Raw genomic sequence first — 15,417 nt, 5'->3', positions numbered from 1 at the left:
CATATCCAATCTTGCCTTCTCAAATGATGACAACAAAACCTTAAATACCCAGCAAGTTCCATAAACGGAGAGAATGGAGGTTGATAAAGAGCAATGCAAATGTCGTTCTCAGCGTTGGCTATAGTGAAGTTTCTCTTTTGTGTGTTTTTGGACCAGTGATACACAAAGGTCTCAAGGGAACTATCTGGATTTTGAGTCTGTTGTAGAGTGACAGACATCTGGGGAGGCTTGGGGTGCCAGATTCCACATTAAATATATCTCAGGACCAAATCTGGCCAAGTCTCCTTTACATCAATTACCACACCCTCCTGATTCTTTGTCGTGGGCCCTCCTACCATCCTTTTAAAATTTCTTCACCCATCATCTGCCCACACAAGCTTAACTGCAAGAGTTTCCTCACTGCCGAGGACTCTTCTCAAACACAGCCTGCATTTTCTGTCCTGCCTCTCCCTTTCACCTGAAGCCATGGCTAAAATATATAGATGCTCCCCTCCCTGAGTTAATTGTGTCAAATCCAGACTCCACAATCTCGCTTTTAGGTGTCCACACTCATTAGCTCTCTCTCTCGCCCTACAACTAATCAACCTAATCTCTCATTGTTTTCCCAAACAGACCACCTCAATCTGCTCTATCCACCTCTTGCATATATACTGCCAATTCCTGACCCCCCAGTGTTTGTAATTGTCCTTCTCTCTACCTCAGATGTTCTACTTACCACTATCATGCCGCTTGGCCCAGTTCAGCAGATGTTGTGTAGTGGAGCCCTGTCTAGTATTCATCCCCTTTCTTTTGATCATAGTGATCCAATTTTCTTTTGAGGCAGCCTCTCTTTTTTTATCCTTTTTTCATTGTGTTTTAGGAGAGCAGTCAGTCCCCAGTTCAGGAAGTTGTCATGGGATGATACTTGGCCAATAAGAGTCACCATGATTGGTTTGATTTAACATATGATGCTTCTGATCCAATGAGAATTAGCCTCCAGACTCTTTATGGAATTATAGGGAGAGGTAATGTCCCCACCTATCTTTACTCCCCACCTTCAAATAGGCTTTGCTAACCCCCAAAATATAAGGCTACAGCTGCTGGTGAGCAACGTAACACCAAATTAAGACAATCTGTCTAAGCATGAAGCCCTCACAGAGAAAAAGCAGAGTCAAGAGGTGGAGAAATATTTGGATTCTTGTATCCAACTGTGCCCAGAAGTACCCCATGTACTTTTCAGTTACTTGAATCTTCTTTAATTAGGTTTCTGTCATTTGCAGCTGAAGGAGTACAAATTAATTCAAGCATCTACTTTGTAACAGGCCTATGCTAATTATTTTCATATCAGCATCTCACCCAAATGCTGTATTTTTAGACTTGACAACAATCCCATGCAGTAAGCATGATTACACATAGTTAGAGACTGAATGTTGCAATGCCTTCATATACCATTTTTCTCCCTGTGCCTAGCTTTTCTAGTCTTTTCATTGATACATTCTTATATCTTGATTTTAAAATCTGTTTTCCAATATTTTGTTTAACCTTCATATTTATCAGTAACACAAAAAGACACAGATGTGGGAAGGATCAAAAATGTGTTATGTAATGCACACCTTCCTACATGGAGATGTTTTTGCTTATGCACTGGCTTATGCATTTTGCTGTTCAAACACATACACACCAGAACCTGATAACACTGTTAGCCTTGAGATGTCGTAAGCCTGAGTCTAACCAGGTCAGAGTGTATCACAAATAGAAAACCTACCATGTAAACAATTTTGGTCATTTTTAGCCCAGTGGAGGGAGTTGATTTGACATTAGAGACGCAGCTAGTGCCAGTAGAATACAGCACGTAAAATCACATTTCTCCTCCTTTATGCCTTATGCAAACCAAGGAAACTTGTTTTATTTTCAGTTTGGTAACAAAAAGGAACAAGGTGCTAATCTTTCAAATGAAGATGGAAATATTTTTCCTACTGACTGACTTTGCAACACTATTTCTAAGTGAACTGTCCTCAGGAAAGCGGCCCAGGATATAATTTTACTGTCACATAAAACATTGCATTGTATCTTAGTTGAATATATTTTATACTTAGACGGTTCCCTCTCTGTCTCTCTCTCTGTCTCAGTCTGTCTCTCAGCAGTTTAAATAAAAGGAATTTCTTGAAGTGAAACTTTTAATCTCCGGTGATGCCTGTGCTTTCTCAAACTGATAAATACATGCAACTTAACGATACCAAATGCTCATGGGCATTTAGCAGTCCTATCTCCTCCAGGCAAAGAAAACTGCTGGGTGTCATAAAGAAGAGGGGAAAAAAGAGAATAGAAACAAGTATAATAATAAAAGACTTACCTTTTTTTCTTCCTCAAAGAGATTTAAAAAAAAGCACCTTATGAACACTAGCTTACATAAAATAGAGGTGGAAGTGGGGAAAAAGAGAAAATAACTGCCTTCTTTGAAGTCATTTATATTTTATAATACGGGAAAATGATTCATCTGGGTTATTCTTATTTTTTAAGTGAAGTGGGGAGGGAAAAGGAACTTTGATGCAATATATATTAAATAAGATTTTCTTAATTTTTGAAGTTTTGCGTAATTTTTTCTTTCCTACTGGAGAAAAACTTGATCTGAGACAGAAGACCCAAATTGCTTTCCTTTCAGACTCACCTTTAATTTATGTTAACTTTCATTGGAACTGAACTATCAGGAATAATGAAATTTGCATTTCCTCTCATCATCCCCATATCTAAGTGTATAATAATTATTATATTATGTTGTCCTACAAATTTCTGTTCCCAGAGTGATTACTGGATTACTGTCATCTTAAAAGTGTAATTCTAAGCGCGATGCCTTATTTTTAGAGAAGGAAAATCACTTCTCTATAAAACTACAATATGGGTAGAGATGTGGATGGTGAAATAATATGAAATGCATTATGGATAGGCTGGACTGTAATAAAGCCAGGGGGGCTTCTTATTCTGAAAAACAGTGGGAAGTCCAGCATAGATCAAAGCCTGGGTAATAGCCAACCCATTAATAGAGTAACCCACTGGGACCAGAGCGTAATGTAAGCTAATGTGAGGATGCTGCTCAAAGACCCAGTCCCTGTTTCCCGCTGCCTCCAGTAGGAAAAAGTCAAAATGAGCCTTCTTCCTTCATTACCAGATGACATCTGGGCTAAACTTAAGAATCCTTCCAGTATTTAACAAATGTAGTGTGCTCAGTTTATCCCCATTTCCACGTCCTTGAGGACTCAGAACTCATCTGGGGGGAAGGAGTTAACCCCATTTTGAGTTGGACGTTAAATGCGGTGCCTTTTGTCAATGACTGCCTCCACCTGAGTCGACCAAGGGCAGATGATTGCTCTTCTGGTTTCTTTTCATGAGAAGAGCTTAGGGGTCTTGCTTTCTAAAATTGTAAAGCTTTGGGGAGCACAACCTAACAAAATAAGCCCAGATTATTGAAAGGAAAGTATTGATAATTACTTAGGAATTGATCTGCTGCAAAAATTTTCTCTTTTTTTCTACACCATGTTGATTGTAGGAAAGGGTACAAAACACTTCCTAAGTCAAGTATCTTAGTGATCACTGTTAAAAGACTCAGAATCCCCATTTCATCAACTTCCAGGGAACAAATATTAATACATTTTATATGTGTGAAGGTAACTATAATTTACCTGGCAAATGACAATATTAATAATAATAGTAATAATAATGACAACAAATATGTTTGGAATATTTACCATGATCTAGGTGTTAGCTGTTAAATATCATCTCCCATGTTTTTCTAACAACTCTAATAGTAGGCCTTCCCATTTTCCTCTTATGTAAGGAAAATGAGGTCTGAAGAAGTTACGTAACCCAAGATCCCACAGCTCGTAAGTGTGGGACATGATTCAAACCCAAGTTGTCTGAAGATAAGTCCTTACAATTAATTCTTAAGTTAATCTGTTTTACAGTGTGGTTTTCATTACAAAGAGTAAAAATATCTGTATTCATTACAAAGAGTAAAAATATCTGTATGGGTGTCAGACATTTCAAGGAAATTGAAATTTTCTTCCTGTATTTTCAACTGATGATATATTTTAAACTCTGACCTCCAGAGCTATTTATGAAGGAGGATAGAGGGTGTTCCATTATTTCTTAAAGAATCACCATTCTAATTTCTGGCATTGGACTCAGACACAGTATTTCATTATAATGGGCAGGAATGATGGATTGGTACTCACAGAATCGCTGTTTTCATTGAGAAGGGAAATAGAGTCCCCATTATGATCTTCTGACTACTCTTTGCATTAGAAACAGCCAGGTAAAAAGGTACTAAATTAGAGACAGGGTTGACTTGGAGAGATGGGCTTGCCTGGAAGCTGGAGGGGGACATGTTGTTCAGGTTCATTTTGGCATAATTCTGCTTGGTCTCCCCACACCCTGCTGGAGCTAAGTTTGGTTCAAGGGCAAGGAGAGCCTGTTGCATGTAAACATTCCTGTAGCTCGGTAGCTCTTAAACTGGAACATGCCTCAGTCACCTGGAGTCTGGTTATTACAGTGGCTGTTGCCCACTCCCAAAGTTTCTGATTCTGTAGGTCTGGGCTGGATGCCTAGAATTTGCATTTCTAACAGGTGGTATTAGAGGTTGGTCTGGAACCACACTTTGAGAACCACTGCTGAATGAGATGCTGTCTGTCTTGTGCACATAACCCCTTGGATCTCTTAACCATCTTCCTGCTCACCACTTGCCATCACCAAGAACCTGTTCTGTCTGAATATGGGGAGAGCTGGAACCCCACGGGGCCAACCTCAACCCATGGCTGATGGCACTGAGGTCAGGCTGCCTTGTCCTTTTTGCCCTGAGTCAGGTGGGACCTGCACTGAGTCCAGATTACCTTGCAGGATTGAGCGAAGTTTCCCGTCCATGGGACTTTGCTTGATATCACCTCATTCTTGGCTCCTTCATTCCCAATTCAGCTTCCTCACTCTCCTAGGTTTTTTGCGGGAACACTTTTTTTTTTTTTTTTTTTGCGGTACGCGGGCCTCTCACTGTTGTGGCCTCTCCCGTTGCGGAGCACGGGCTCCGGATGCGCGGGCTCAGTGGCCATGGCTCACGGGCCCAGCCGCTCCGCGGCATGTGGGATCTTCCCGGACCGGGGCACGAACCTGCGTCCCCTGCATCGGCAGGCAGACTCTCAACCACTGTGCCACCAGGGAAGCCCGGGAACACTTTTTTAATACATCACTTTCCCGCAGATCTCCAGAGAACCCCATCACTTGTTCATGTTAGTTTTTTGGGGTGATGTAAGTCTAGGTATTAAAGGAAGAGACATAGCGAGCGAGAGTTATTCCTTCTCCCCAGCTCAGCCACTGCGATGGGTGGCAGTGGCAGTGGGGGTCCCCATGGGGTACCCAGGCTAATTGAAAAGCTACACGTAGACAGGCTGCATCTGCCCTGGCTCCTCCCCACATTTGCCAATCTGCAAGTGATTCCATTCTTGTGTCAGAATGTAAACTCCTTGGGGATTCTTTTTCACTGTTTTGTTAACTGTTATATATTTAGACCTTAGAAAAGCCCAGCACGTAGAAGCCACTCAAATATCTGTTGAATGAATTCATTGTGAGATATCAAATAGTGAAAAGTGCTTTAAAAACAGAAGCCATTTTTTTGTGGTGAGTGCTCAAGGGTAGGAAATTTATATCATTGGGGATTTGTATCAAGTGCACATGTGGCCTTTTTCGCTCATCTCTAATCAACTTCAGTGCTATGGTGGGCATCAGAAATGGGATCTAAAACCCTGCAATGTGTAACTAAACAAAGCTTACAGCACTGGCTTTTTTTCTCTCTTTTTCTCCCCTTTGTTAAGCAGTCTCGAATGTGCACCGAAAAACAAGGTTTTGGTTTTTTAACCACTTTGCAATATTTGATACCAAAAATCTAATAGATACATGAACGCCTACTGGGTGCTAAGTGCTTCTGAGGTCTGGGAATATGGTAGTTACCAACAAGAGAGAAGGATCCCTAAGCTCAAGGAGTTTACATTCTGACGCAGAAATGAAACCACTTACAGACTGACCAGTGTGACCTGCCTGTGTGTGAAGAGGGGACAAAACTCATTTTAAAGCTCTAGGTAAAAAAAAAAAAAAAAAAAAATCCATTAAAAATGTTTCTTCTTATTTCAAAATAAAGGCAGTTAAAGAAATAAAACTCATTTGTTTCCCTCAACACCCCCACCACCCCCAGGGCCTTGGTATTTACTCTTTCCTCTCCTCAAAATGACTTTCCAAACCTTCTCCTGGATTGCTCCTTCCTTTCATCCTAGTCATCCCTTAGGAAAGCTGTCCCTACCCACCAGCCCTGCATCGGGGAATCTCTCCCCACGCCGGCACCCATATCCACATACACTCCCTCTCTTTCACACTAACCTGTGCCTTTTTCTTCAAAGCACTTATCACTGTCTGAAGTTATGTGTTATTTATTTGGTCATTGGTTTATTCTGAGTGTTTGTCTTATTAATTGCTAGGAGTTCAGTTGTGGTACTCAATAAATAATGATATGCAGCAAAATGGATTTAAAATTTGAAAAAGATGATGTATATTAACTTTTTTGAAGTTAATGCTTTTGCACCCAATTATTTTATGATTGTTTTTTGATACGAATCACTCCTTTCTCTGTACATGGACAGGGCCATCTGTTCATTTACAGTTGTAATTTTGTCCACAGATGCTTGTTAAATTATAGACATGACCAAGAAGACATGGCAGAACTTGTTACCGTCCTTTGCCAATGGCCTTTTTAGCGTTCATTTTAGAGACTGGACCAGTTATTCAGCTTAGAAGCCCCCAGATACATCAAATTAATAGTCTACTGTGTTTCAAAGCAGATTTGTTATGCCGTGGAGGTTTTCTTTCAGAATGTGAGTTGTCTTTGAGCTCTGAGGAAACCTGCATGTCCCCTGTGCCATCAGGGCAAGGTATCTTGACGCTAAGTGCTAGAGATTATAAAAGAGTATTTCTGGAAAAGAAATTTATGTGTTCAGTATACACACTATGGCTGTGCTGCATACCTGCAGTTTCAGAAAATTCACTTGACCCGTTTTTTCACAGAATGGTTCCTCAAGCACATCACAGATTTTGGTCAAATTGTTTTTCACTACCAATCAGATGGACGGTAGGAATCAGATTAAGTGGTTTGTCCAATTTTTGGCGTCCTGTATATGTTGGCAATAGAAATCATGCCAGGCTAGACTTAGAATAGAATTTGCCATCTGTGATACATGTCCACCAATTATTTTTATTTAATTTGGAGTTGTCATCACTTTTAATAAATGGGAGGGCATCACAAAATTTTTAAACCTAATGGGGAATTTAAAGTACTTTGACTTTATCTTACACATGGTAGTGTATTTATGTCAAACCTAATCTCCCAATTCATCCCCCCCGCCTGTGTCCACACGTCCGTCCTCTACATCTGCATCTCTATTCCTGCCCTGGAAATAGGTTCATCTGTACTATTTTCCTAGATTTCACATACATGCGTTAGTATACAATATTTGTTTTTCTCCTTCTGACTTTCTTCACTCTGTATGACAGACTACCATGTGTAAAATAGATAGCTAGTGGGAACCTGCAGTATAGCACAGGGAGCTCAACTCAGTGCTCTGTGGTGACCTAGATGGGCAGGATGAGGGGGGCGGGATGGGAGGGAGGTCCAGGAGGGAGGGCATATATGTCTACATATAGCTGATTCACTTTATTATACAGCAGAAACTAACACAATATTGTAAAACAATTATACTCCAATAAAACATTATTAAAAAATACTTTGGCTTTATCAAAAAATGTACACTGCTTAATGGAAGTTTTGGTTGGTGGGCAGGTCATGGACATCTGTCACTTTTTCCTGCTCACATTCTATTTCCTATTCTAGAGCATCCGTTCAGTTTTTTCTTGTAGGCCCCCCGTCCCCAGTCCCACTCCATGTGCTCCAGGTGTGACTGACTCTAGTACTGTCTCCTCAATCTCAAGGGGTGGGTCCATGACCAAGCCTGGCCAATCAGCATGTTCTAATCCAGACCTACAACATTTGGTTCAGGGACGGACAAGTAACTCAGTCTGATCCAGTGAATCTAAATTTCACGGTGTTTGCGGAAGCTACTAAGAAAAAAACATGCCCATTGTATTAGACTTAGAGCTGTGAGGGTGTAAGTCTGGAGCATTAGTTGCCATAAGATAGAAGGAACTGGCTTGAAAGCAAATACAACAGAACAGAAAGGAGAATTAAAGATGGGGAGAGAGGGAGTGAGAATAAGCAAATGTGAGATAAACTTCTGATAAAAGTGTTTGAATTATCTACCCACACTGAATGGGAGGCCAACCCTCCTAGCCTTTTTCAATTATTTCATTTTTACTTTTGCTTAATCTAGCTTGATTTATATTCCTGTCATTTGAGCCTCCCAAGTTGCTAACTGGTAGATCTGAACACGCAAAACCCAAAGATAGCTATGTCATTCTTTAGATGTGTGGCGTGAGTTTGTCCTAGGGACCCAAAGTTTTTAGTTTAATTGCATACTCTGTAGGATCAACTTATGAATACAGTTTGTTATAGCTAAGCATGTCCATACTTCCTAAAGAAGATTCTAGGAGCCACATTTGACAAGAGCTTTGTGACATTTCTTGTTCGAAGATGGGGTGAAACCAATATCAGGGAAGCTCAAACCAAAAAGGTGTTTGTATTTTCACGTGCATTTCCAATTTATTTCTAGTCGAACTCTGAAGGAGAGAAGAGGCAGATCACCATATAATCTATCCAACTTCAATTTCAAAAGATGCTGCTGCTGATCAAAGGATACCTGTGAGTAGCACATTTCCATAAAATGAATTTTGACAACTTTCCCCTAAATGTGTGTCTTACTTTAGCTTTTGATTTGAAAGGAAAAATGGAGGTTGGCCAGAAAGATAAATGAAAGTGATACTGACAGTGTTCGGGGCTGCAAACTGTCTGTATCTTAGAACTTCTGTAGTTCTCGAAGGCAGGCCTTCACTTAATTTTTTTTTTTTTTTTTTTTTTGCGGTATGTGGGCCTCTCACTGTTGTGGCCTCTCCTGTTGCGGAGCACAGGCTCCAGACGCGCAGGCTCAGCGGCCATGGCTCACGGGCCCAGCTGCTCCGTGGCATGTGGGATCTTCCTGGACCGGGGCACGAACCTGTGTCCCCTGCATCGGCAGGCGGACTTTCAACCACTGCTCCACCAGGGAAGCCCTCACCTAATATTTTTAATCTGGCATGTTCACCACTTCTCAAATCCATGGTTTCTCTAGAAGAACCTTTATATTTCCCCTGAGTGATGAATGTCTCAAAGGAAAGCCCCCATCCCCAATTTAATCTCAGAAAGGTCAAGGGGGCCGATCTCATTGTCTGGGCATCCTTTATGTATCTACAAAAATACACAAAATGTTCTTAGATGTGATTACCTAGAATTCCACGTGACTATATGATTCAGATAAGAGTCTTGAGAGGCACTGGGTTGAGCAATCCACAAGATCAATATTTTTATACTGACACCAAGATTTGCCTTCCTTTTATTAAGATAACACTCCAAATAGTAGCATATTAATTTCTTATTCTTTTAAAAATAGATCTCGATTATTTCCTTGACATCACCTGAAAGATATTCTTGGTTAGCTGGCTTATTATTTGTCACTTTCTCTCTGAAGTTCACAGCAAATTTGTCTTGATCATGTGAAAAGTCTGACTAGTTTGGGATCCAGCCCATAGAGACACTGCAGTTGCAAAGCAGGGCAGGACTACCATCATAAATTAAAAAATAAAATAAACAAATGGGCAGTGAATCAAATATAATTTTAATTTTTGAATAGTTTACATCTAGCCTGGTATTGAGTGAATTGTAAGTTATTTATGGTAAATTAGCTCAATAAATATTAAGCATTAGTTACACGTCATAGAATCTATCTGTAGTACTTCAAATCAGTTTATTAACTTTAAATTTCCCACTTTTTGACATCTCTCCAAAATTCAGAACTTCTATTCTTTGAGGCTAAGTTCAGCTAACATATAGAATTGATTAAAGTGACTGATCCCAAACCTTAACTCCTCCAAGGGTACAATAATTCTAATAGAAACTAGTGAACCCAAAGGAATATACAATATTTATGTATTCATTTCATTACTGGGTGTTTTAGTCATTTAAAGCTGGTCTTGCTCCAGAAGGGATTTAATACAGAGCTTCCAATAGAAAGGATAGACACCTTCTAGAATACATTGCCTGTCTATTCTTCACCCACCCACCCCACTTGTATTAGCTGTCTATCACTGCGTGTTGAAATATAGCAGCTTAGCACAACAAACGGGCATTATTACACAGTTTCTCTGGGTCAGGAATCTAGGCGCAGCTTTGCTGACTGTCTCTCCTTCAGTGCCTCATAAGGCAGTAATCAAGGTGTCGGTTGGGGCTACAGATTTCTCAAGGCTGGACTAGGAGAGGATGTGCTTCCAAGTTCACGTCTTTGAAAATTCATCACCAAGCTGACTCTTGTGGCTCTTGGCAGGTCCCGAGTTCTCTTTTGTCTGTTAGCTGGAGTCATCCATTCCAGCCATGTGAGCCTCTTCATAGGGCTACCCACACTATGGAAACTTGTTTTCCCCAGAGACAGGGCTCAGAGAGGATGGAAGTCACCATCTTTCAGGAAGCTGGTTTTTGCAGTGGTATTCCATAACTTTTTCCATGCTGTATTTGTTAGAAGTGAATCAGCAGGTTCAGTCCGCACTGGAGACAACAGAATTACACAAGGATGTGAAGACCAGGAGATGGGAGATCCCTGGGGACTATTTTAGAGGCTGCCGACCCCACGCACTAGTGAGAGATGAGCCTTGGAATCTGACAGGCCTGGGTTTTGTTCAACATCTAATGCTGATTAGCTATGTGATTTGGTCAAGTTTCTCAGCATTTCTCAGCCTTAGTTTCCTCATGTATTAAACATGGACACAAAAATTCTTCCCTCCTAAGCTTGTAATAGTAATTTTGTGCAGTAGTAACATCACACAAGAAGCCCCTTGCGCAATGCCTAGTACATAGTAAGGGCTCAGTAAAACATATTTTTGTCCTGCTTCTCTCTTTTCCTTAAAGTCACATAGCATCCATCCACCTTCTAACCTTGCTAGGTCTTCTGCATCCCATTAGTGAGAGCATAGATGCTTTGGTAATCCTGTCCAAGTTTGAATCCAGGTTTTCCCACTTCCACACTGTGTGAACAAGGGCAAATTCATGTCTTTAAGATGCAGTTTCCCCGATTATTAAATAGGGAAAGTAAGGATTAAATAAAATAAAATGTGTAATGGGTTTAGCATATGCCTGGCAGATGATAACTGATCAATATGTGGCAACTGCTATTTACATTAAAATTATTATTTGGTGAAAACTATTAAAGAAATCAGCCATTATTACGATAAGTGTGGGCCTTCGCCAAAGAATATTGAAAACATGCTTTGAGAAACTCACTCACACCCAGTATTTCTTTCTTTCTTCTCTGTCCCTCCCCAGTGTGCTGGTTCAGGAAGTGCTGTCTCTCTATGGAGCAGAGGGCTCCTTTTAAGAAAGCAATAATTTGACTAATTTGTGGGGAAAACATGGATGGGGAAACCAGACTTGGACCACAAACCAGGCGAAGGGAAGCAGAGAGAAATAGTGATTGTTCCCCAGGGAAATACAACGAGAACAGAGGAAGGAAATAATATGAACAGAAAAGATTGTTCAAGATCCCACAGCACTATAGAGACCCTTGTGGGCTGGCCAGAGAGAGACTGCATTGAAAAGCTATCCACTCTTCTTGGTAATCCCTAATTCTTTTTGAACTTTATGTCACTGTAGGATGAAAAAAACAAAACCCACCTCTGCCATGGTGACACTGTTCAGTTCCTATCCTCCGAGAAAAAGAATGTGAAATAGTGATTTGGAAAAAAAAATTGTAAATTATGTTCCTGGTTTCTTGTTTCATTCTGACCCCTCAACCTTTTGCCCCATCCCATCTAAATGCTACCTACAAAAACATGCTTGTCTTAGAAAACACACTGATAAATTCACATGCATCCTTGAAAACAATTTTCCCACTTGTGGTACCCTGTCAGGCTTCTCCAAGGTCAGGACGAGACCTCGTGGTGCTCTGAAAATGGACTCGGTTAAACTGCCCTGTTTCAACCCATCTCTTGTAATGATCACCTGGAAGCCAGTCTGGAATTTTAAGGCCAATGATTCCTAGCCTGTGTCTGTCTTCACTCAGGCTTGGAGACCAGGATGGGGTCATCTTTTGATTACCCAAGTTCACTGTCCCCTTATACACAGCAGGGGCTGAGCTATTGAAAATGGGGCTCAGGAGGAAAGAGAGAGACAAAAGTGGATTTCTGTCAACCACACCAGGGAATCACCTTAAACGCAGAAAAATGTGGGTTAAGGTAGACTCTCAGGATAGTCTGTTAGTGACTTGCATGTTCACTGTACATCACACAACTCTGGGCACCGTGGTGGGTACGAGCAGGCACACAATTTATTGCTGTACCTGAGTGAGCTTGTTTCTTTGAGTCTCTTTCTCAATGTGGAAGCTTCTGAATTGAATCAAGAAGGGTAATTACTGATTCCATCCCACTCATCCTTCCCTGTGTATGGGAGCTGGCTTTGAACTCTCAGCAACTGTATAAAATCAAAATGGAGGCAGTAGTAGAGGAGAGGTGGTTCACACGCAGCCTCAGGAGTCATACTGTGGGTTTAAAACTGGCTCTTCCACTCCCTGGAAGTGGAGCCTTGGGTAAGTTTCCCCATTGTTCTGTGCCTTCGTTGTCTCATTTGTAATATGTGCATGCTAGCCAAAGAGCTGTGAGATTCATGTTTCAATCAAGCAGAAAGAACACTGCCTATGCTTATTATTCTATAATTCTTTATTGTTCCATGAGAAAGGTCCAATCAATGTTACTTTCTGCTTTGTTTGGAACTTGAACCACAAATTTCATTTTGTGCCATCAATAAACACTTCAAAAGAGTTTCTCCTTAGATATCATGAGCCCTTGGCAGAATTGAGTTTTAATAATTGTTGGATTTTTTTTGGCATTTACAACTATTTCCTGAACATTCTGATATTAATATATTTGGACTTGTTTCTGTCATAGTGAATTTTTTTTTTACATTGCTCTGGTCCCAATTTTTATAAGCTTCTACTTTTTCCAAAATGTTCCATTATTCCTTTATGTTATTATTCCAATGCTTTTTGTGTCTTGCATACTGGAAATTATAGATTCTGTTCCTATTCTAAATTTATCATAAATCCCTTGCAAATAACTAAAGGAATTTAAAATATTTAAACGCTGCTTACAACCTCACAAAAATGTGCCTTTGTTCAGTATATTATTTTCATCATTTAATCCAATAAATTAGACATTATTATTATTCAATATTGACAATGTTTGTTTAGCTCTACACATCTTTGTCAATTTTTCCATTAATTATTTTCGCACCTCAGCTCTTCCTTCTGGGAGGTAATTTAAAGCGTAGTAAAGTATATAAAGTATACTCTTTAACATTTCCTGTAATAGAAGCCTGTTTATTATAAAAGTTCCTTATTTTTGTTTACATAAAAATGATTTTATTTCAACTTCTCTTCTCGAAATATAATTTCAGTGGTATGAGCTATCCCAGTGGAGAGTTCGTTTCTTTTAGTTCTTCATTAGATTCTTGTTGCTGTAGAGAAGCTGTCAGAATAATTCTTTCCTTGGCTTGGATCTGTCTTTTTACTCTGACTGCTAATAAGGTCTTCTCCCCATCTTTTAGTCTTCTCCAGGTTCACTACATTGTGTCTATGTGGGATTTCTTTCCATTTATTTTGCTCTGATATCTTTCATTTGTTCAGGAATATAGTGAATATTTTTCAAAATATTTTTACATAACTTCCCTCTATTCTATCTTTTTGGGACTCTGATTAAATGTACGTTAGACTCTCATTCTCTCCTCCACCTCTCTTAACCTCTGTTTCATAATGTTCACCTGTAGCCTGCATTTTGAGTAATTATTTCAGATTTTCCTGTTCAATAATTCCTTTTTTTCAGTTATGCCTAATTTGCTATGTAACCACTCCTTTTCTCCTCAACTTTAATTTTTTTTTCAATTTTTAAAAACATGATTTTCTTCCTTTCCCTTCTAAATCTGCTTAACTATGTTTGATTCTCTTATGAATGTCCCTTGTCTTTCTGTTATTCCATATCTTTAATTTTTTGCTTTTTGCAAAGTTATTGTTATGGTATGTTTCATAATTCTATTAAGTGATACTCTTGGAGGCTGAATTTGCTGTCTATTTCTTGTACTCACATTTATTCTTGTGGTTTGTTCCTTTTCATATTTTGTCATCTTTGATTGTAAACTCTTGGATATTTGATCTTAAACTGTGGGAAACTTTGGGCTTAAATTGAGGATGTATTTTTCCATAGAGGGTTAACATTTTTTCTTAACAGAAAATAGGACTCTTTACTCAGGTGAGACTTTAAAAACAAACAGACAAGTCCTTTCAGGGTCCCCAGCTTAATTATGAAGTTTTGTATGTGGTTTTATCACATTGCTCTTGGCCAAATGCCCCATCATGGCATTTATGTTCACATTTTTCCCACAGTGCCCTCTGCATGTCTTTATTTTTGGCTTCAGTTTATGGTTTTTGTTCTATGAGAATATGTAACCCCACTGCTGAGAGGACCTCCATGATCTTTCCAGTCAACACAACTCTGGTTCCTCGTTTTGTTTTGTTTGTTTTTCTCTCTCTGTTTTCAATTTCAAAACCTGAAAATGGTAAGAGAGTCAAGGAAAAAAATGAAATTAACTTATGCTAAAGTGAATATGGTTAATAACTTAAACATCTGCTACTCACCTATTATTTGTTCATCCAGGCTTTTGGTAAATATTCGCTGAGTATCTCCTTTGTAGCAGGCGCTAACCTGGGTGCAGGATACACAGTGGCAAACAAAACAGATGTGGCCTGTTGTATAGGAAGATGGATCACAAGCCATAAGCTAAAAGAGTGTTCCTTCAGGAAATGGGGAAGGTTTAATTTGAAATTTCGTTATGTAAAGAATTCCTACTGTGCCTGTAAGTAATAATCTCCATCATTTGTGCAGAATTTTGTGGTATAGAGACAAGGTCCTATAATGTTATTTTGAAGAAAGGCAATAAGTAATGGCCATAAGAATTAGAACATCTGGCCACATCTACCATTTTCTAGCTCTGAGATCTTTAGTCCATCCCTTAATCTCTCTGATTCTCTTTTCATATCTAAACAATGAAGATAAAAATACCTATTTTACAGGGTTGCTGCAAGAATAGAATTAGATAAATAATGTGGTGTTATGTGATAACATGCAAAGGTATATGATATCCCTTTATTTTTTCCCCAGAGTTGTTCA

The 15,417-nt window shown here is 39.5% G+C and overlaps 1 protein-coding gene across 8 annotated transcripts in view; it reads left to right on the top strand.

Moving 5' to 3' along the window:
- DOK5 (docking protein 5) overlaps positions 1-15,417 on the top strand; it is a 1,081,787-nt gene that overhangs the window by 591,224 nt on the left and 475,146 nt on the right. For all 8 annotated transcript variants that reach the window (XR_013824125.1, XR_013824126.1, XR_013824127.1 and 5 more), the window contains one exon: positions 8,733-8,821. The gene's annotated coding sequence lies outside the window, so the exon portion shown is untranslated. The remainder of the gene's footprint in view (positions 1-8,732; positions 8,822-15,417) is intronic.

This window comes from Stenella coeruleoalba, assembly GCF_951394435.1.
Source record: "Stenella coeruleoalba genome assembly, chromosome: 15".
NCBI classification, from domain to species: Eukaryota; Metazoa; Chordata; class Mammalia; order Artiodactyla; family Delphinidae; genus Stenella; species Stenella coeruleoalba.
This window is presented reverse-complemented; position numbering and strand designations above follow the sequence as displayed.